The sequence below is a fragment of the Triturus cristatus genome, chromosome 1_2, assembly GCF_964204655.1.
Source record: "Triturus cristatus chromosome 1_2, aTriCri1.1, whole genome shotgun sequence".
NCBI classification, from domain to species: domain Eukaryota; kingdom Metazoa; phylum Chordata; class Amphibia; order Caudata; family Salamandridae; genus Triturus; species Triturus cristatus.
Genome location: NC_140580.1, coordinates 763,687,521 through 763,693,520, shown reverse-complemented (window position 1 = coordinate 763,693,520; position 6,000 = coordinate 763,687,521). Strand labels below are relative to the sequence as shown.

At 44.9% G+C, this 6,000-nt stretch overlaps 1 protein-coding gene across 2 annotated transcripts in view; it reads left to right on the top strand.

Moving 5' to 3' along the window:
• The first annotated feature begins 2,677 nt into the window (after positions 1 to 2,677).
• The window catches only part of LOC146867980 (dual specificity protein phosphatase 13B-like), a 69,856-nt gene continuing 66,533 nt past the window's right edge, over positions 2,678 to 6,000 (top strand). The window contains exon 1 of one of the 2 annotated variants that reach the window (XM_085608741.1): positions 2,678 to 2,790. The gene's annotated coding sequence lies outside the window, so the exon portion shown is untranslated. The remainder of the gene's footprint in view (positions 2,791 to 6,000) is intronic. The other variant, XM_085608739.1, reaches the window with a different exon arrangement.

Sequence of the window (6,000 nt, the reverse complement as noted above, 5' to 3'; positions counted from 1 at the left end):
TACGTGGTCCCCTTTTATACACAACAGAGGGGCTCATAAGTGGGTGGATACAACATAGAGCAAGATTCATTACCATTTATGGACATTTTCGATACAGGATCAATATGTGGGCGGAGTTAACACATTCCTGAGCCCGCGAAAACATGGTCAAACAAGGACTAACTGATAACAGATGTGGTCAAGTCTGGACATGCGCCAGCCGGACAAAGGAGCTATTTATAGACTGTTACTGGGCAGATTACAAGAGCAACTAGCGAAAAGGTAGGACTCTTCTTGTGCAAAGCACGTGGAGACATGACAATACAAAATGGAGTCCGGACATTAGTCAACATAAGACAGGAAACATGTTTCAACTAGAAAGAAGTCATGTCTTTAGTGAATGCTTAATCACATCGCTGTTTTAGTTTTCAACAACTGGCTGTCCCGCTGCAGTGCTGGTTCAGGCTCACAACAAGCTCTTTAAACAGCACTGCTGCAGGACTGCCAGGCCGCCTGCCCGCCAGACTATAAATAACTTGTAGTCTAGTGGGCAGGCATGCTGCTGCGACTGTTAGCGGATCAGGGGCACGGCAAGGACGAGCTGCCTGCCCTTGCACAGCCAAAAGTCTTAATTGTGGGGGGAGGGAATAAAAAATAAAATTAAAACACCTGTTGCCGCTACCGCCTCTTGGTCCCCTTCACCCGGTCAGGGCAAGAAGCAGGAAGCACCCAGCTCCCAGACTCCCCACAGCCAATCACAGCGTTGCAATGCAGCGTTGTGATTGGTCTGTGCGCCGAGGTTTGGCACTCATCCAGGGAATGGGAGACTGAGCATGTTCTACACCCAGGCTGTAATGCAGCCTGGTGCAGAACATGCAAAGTGCGAATGACAGTTTGGCCGGCCTGAGACGGCCGGCCAAAGCGTCTTGCACACTTGGAGTTGCCAAACCACTCCTTCCATGCTCTGTGAGCAATCAGCCCTGTCCCTGCCATACCCAGCTGAGCAAGGACGGAAAATAAAATGATAATAACAAGGAGTTGTTATCATTTCATTTTTTTCCTTTTTGGCCTAAGCAGTGGTGCCACGCTCCTCCGCCTTGGTGGAGTAGCTGCCACTGACGACTTCCAAATGAAGACCCATGAGCTTGAGCACTGGCAAGACTCCTAAACTGCGCCGTAGGCAGAACATGCTATTTCCTTGGATTAGAGGGATTTATCTAGTCTATCCCTGCGGGTCCGTCTCCTCACTTTGCAGAACTCATTCATAGTATTTGTCTTGACTGCGGCACCCAGCACACAACATGGTTGGTGGTTGCAAAATAAATCCTCTAGGCACATAGAGTACTTTTTCATAAAGACAAATAATGTAAACCACTTGCACTTTATCGCTCACTCTTCTTCCCATCGCCACTCTATTGAATGATGCTTTCTTCAAACCAAATGGAGATTATTTACCTTATATTGGAGACATACGTTCATAGAGCAAGCACTTTAACGAATAAGACGCAGTGCTTAAGTTGAGCTGGTGTTTAGGGGTGGGGCCTATCGGCACTTATTTTTGGCAAATGGCACTTGCTTTCCCTTATCAGACTTTGACCCAGAGCAAGAGAGAAAAACACAAAAGGGGAAAAGTAAGAGGAAGAGAAAGTAGAAAAACAACGACAAAGACAGCAAGTTTAAAAATACCATGTCTATTCTCTCTGAAAATTTTCACCCTCCATGAATTTTTCTCTCTGTCTTTATTCTATATTTGAATAGATTATATGATATGTTGATAGGTATATTGTTTACTATATCAGATTAACTAGAGGCAATTTGTTGTTCTTATTTTTGTTAGGCATCTAAGAATTGTTCTAAGATTTCCCTTCCACCCTCCCCTCCCTGCTCTACCCCTTCATCCCCCCTTTTTTTCTTTCCCTCCTATTTAAAATTATAGATACTTTTATTGTTTTCTTAACAGTCTTTAATACTGCATGCCTACTCCTTATAATTTTTGATCATATTGTATTGTTGTTACGTAGTATATACTAAACCTAATAAAGTCTTTTAAACACAAAAAAGAACCTGATCGAGCGAGATAAAGGGGCGGGGAGTGCCTGCTGGTGGATAAAAGAGGCCGGAAGTAGATTCAAGAGTGTGCAGCCGTGGGATTAAACACCCTGAGATTCGATAGCGCCGCCCGAGGACTTCTGAGCAAAATTTAAGGCCCCAGCTCTCATTCTTTTAAAAACTAAGGGGCATATTATCAAGCCAGGCGATAAAATTATCGCCGCATTAGCGGCAGAAAACTGCCGCTAAAACGGCGATCATGGGCTTGATAATATGCTCTATGGGATTCCAATTGAAGCCCATGTTGGATGTGAACGACATCTAACCTGAGCTTCAATTGGAATTCCATAGAGCATATTATCAAGCCCATTATCGCTGTTTTAGCGGCAGTTTTCTGCCGCTAAAGCGGCGATAATTTTATCACCTGGCTTTATAATATGCACCTAAGCTCTGGAAAGACAGGCAAGATAATAAGAGACGACATATAAGTTTAACAGCCTGGACCAGAGACTGCTCACAGCTGGACTCCACCTGCGCCCCCTTGTGCCCTTGGTGCCGCCAGATACTCCGCCGATGATCTATCCGCGAGCCCTGTCCCCTGCAGGGCGGCAGCGCGTGGCTAGAGTTACATTTAACACAATTTAAAAATAGACACTGACCAGCGACGAATGGCTCGGCGGAGAAGGCTCTGCTGCGCACTGAGCTCGCGCATTGAACATTTTACAGCCCAAAAAGACAAAAAGTCCCTGGATTCGAGACTAGGTAAGTGGGAGTCGGGAGTCGGCTGGTGAACACGTCAAGAGGAGCTTAAGAATACAAAGAGCAAGCGGTCCTCCTCCATGGATTTTATTTTAAACCACTATCACCATTTTACATCAGCAAAATCCATTTTCAATTGCTCCACACCCTAAAAAAACACGAAATTGGAAGTTTGTTCTTTGCTACCACATAGGTGAATATTTAATCTGTGTGGGAAAGGGAGGCACACCTTTTATTATTCTTGGATTTATGGGTAAGGGGAGGGGATGTTCGATGGGTGCAACGTACGTCCAAAACTGTACAAGATTAATTTTAGGTGAGTCCATTTTTAGGTCTGGCTTTAGCCAACATTATAGATTTTACTAGAATTATAGTTATGATATATTTATTTATTTATAGGGACTTCCAGCCTGCCCGCTTCATCCATTGCTGTGTTGTTTTTCTTCCGTCCACTACAGCATCCATCATGGGACGATGTGTCATAGTCAGTGTGTAACTTCACTGATTGTCACCTGCACACTTAGTAGGCCCATAAGTGCCAGGAACTACTGTGACAAAGTGTGTTTGAGACCAAAAACTATTTTTGCTTTTAAACAATGTTTTATTTCTATAGGAGTGGAGCTGGCAGCCTCACCAGCGATCAAGTTTTCCAAAAATCATGACAAAACAAAACAAGCACTGACAAAGCCAAAAGACTGGCAGACAATACTAGACCTATTGGTTTTGTTAATGCTTGTTTTAGGGGATTTTTTTCTGTGCTCAGTTGCAAAGCAGCCACATTCTCTTTTTGTCTATTTTAATGTATTTAACAGTTATTACAGGGATGGTTTTGTTAGCTCTGAGGCACATCATTTCATCCTCTCTCTGCATAGTTTCAGGGGTGCATACACATGCATAAGAGGTGCCTGTATGCAGAGCTAGTGAGATTCAGAGATAGGGTTTCTGTAGTTATGGTTGAATCACATTTTCATGGAAATAGCGGTTTTGAATTGATTATTACTTTGGGCCAAAGATGATAAAACATTCCAAAAGTAAATAGAAATTGGACTTTTAAGTTTGAACATCCAAAGATTCATGCAGATTGCGCAAGGTCAGGGCCGGACTGGGATCGCAAACCAGCCCTTGCAAGTAGGTCTGACCGACCTGAGGGGGGGGGGGGGGGGGGGAAACTCCGCTGCTGGGTATGCTTTTGTTACAAGAAACCGATTTTGCAGCACTGCTGCAAAACCGGCCCCCACTAACAAAAACACCCCACACCGGTCCAAAACGGGCCCCCACCCTTCAGGCCCACTGGGGAAACGCTGGTCACAGCTATGGCCAGTCCAGCCCTGCTCAAGGTGATGAAACTTGCATAGGGTGTGAAAGGATCCTTTTCCCACAGAACGTGCCATTGATAGGTTCTAGTCAAGCATGGGAAAACGAAAATGCTGGAGGAAATGCCATTGAAATTGGCACAAAGTTAGAACGTAGAACCTGCTTTAGAGTTTGGTAGATGGGATACTTCATCAGAATGTTACGGATATCCTTCTGCATTATTACAAGTGCCAGAGGCTACAATGTATATATAGTATGGTGGACAGGACAACCACCACATTTTTGATTGGCTATCCCACCCGTCAAAATCTAAATTTAGCCCTTAGTACCAGGGTGTGCAGTTATGTGGTTTGAGAACCAAACATGTGTATCTGAGCTGTACATCTGTGTTTTTTATTTATGTTGCATCCATAGTGGGTTTGCGTACCAGGTCTCCTAGTTCAAAAACCTTCTTTTGGAAGTAGGGCGTGCTCTGTTTAACGCGGGGCAAGGTCTCAGTCGGTGGTGTCGCAATGAGCAAATATATGATGGACTTGAATGTGGGCCAGGGTAATTAGTACTAGCCCGGGCTTTAAGAGGGATGAAAAAACTAGGGGGGGGGGGTCTCTCAAAGGTGCGTGGCTGATGTAATTAAGGGCGTGGCTTGAAAACACCTAAGTTAAAAATCTGTGCGTAGCATAGTGTGCCGCCCGACTTCTATTTTGCTGTTTCTGTCATTGTATCCAGATATATGATACAACAAGTAACATACCTACAACAAGTCAGGACTATTGGCTTTGTCAATGGTTGTTAATTGCATAAGACAAATAAGCAGCAACTATGGCTTGTTGTATATCATATTAAAAAAGCTTCCGCTTAAAGCCCTGGTGACACCACGACGATGTTGCTGCTCCTGCGTTTCAAAAAGAGAAGGGAAATCCAGAGAGAAAATGATTCTCTTTAAAGGATTTCCCTTCCCCTACAACGCTTACCTGGCATGACGTCCTGCAGTAACTTCTCCACTAGTGAGAAGTGAGCAGTGTGCGCAAATGCACATAAATGTGCCTGCTGTCACTGCAGTCCTGAAAAAAACTGACCGCCTGTGCCAGGGCACAAAACAGAGCCCGATAGAGGCCTGTTTCGAGGCCCCCTTTAAAAAAACTGCCAGTGCTCAGCACCAGTGAGACCCGGCCCACTTAAAGCCCTGGCACTGGCAGAAAAGAATTCAAACATTCCATCAATTATTTTTTTGTTTTTCAATGTGTGTTGGAACTATAGGAGTGGGCACACCGCATGACCATTCATCATGCCTTTTGCCCAATATGCCCTATGGGTATGGTTTACCTGAGTAGCGGACACTATGTATGCCCAAATTCCATTTCCTGTTTACAGAATTGAGAGGCCAGTCAAGTCCTGGGCACTGTGTCCCCTGGGTCTGGCACAGACTGTGACTTGTGCAAAAGGTGCATTTACTGCAGGTACAGCTGAGAGGCTCATGGCAGAGTTAGTGGCTACTAGAGGGCGTAGGTACTGGGCATAAGGTATAACCAAAGGCCATGCTCACAGTATCTGCCGAGCATAATTACAGTCCATATTGTACCTGGTGCTGTGGACATCTGTACTAGTCGTAGGGCATGGCTTGTGGCCATCCATACTGTGTGAGCATGAGTACCTTGCAAAGACCATGGCCACGGGCAATGTCCACAATGGTCAAGCCATAGGTCCGGGCAGCTACCATGGCTAAAGTTCATACATTATGCCCAGTACAAGAATGTCATGGCCATGTTGAGATAGTTGACAACACCCCACCCTCAGCGGCAACCAAGGCATATCTACTGGTCTTTGAAATGCCATCTCTTATAAAAACAATTAGGACGACGGGGTTCACAAACACGTTATCAATCAATCAGTCAATCGACG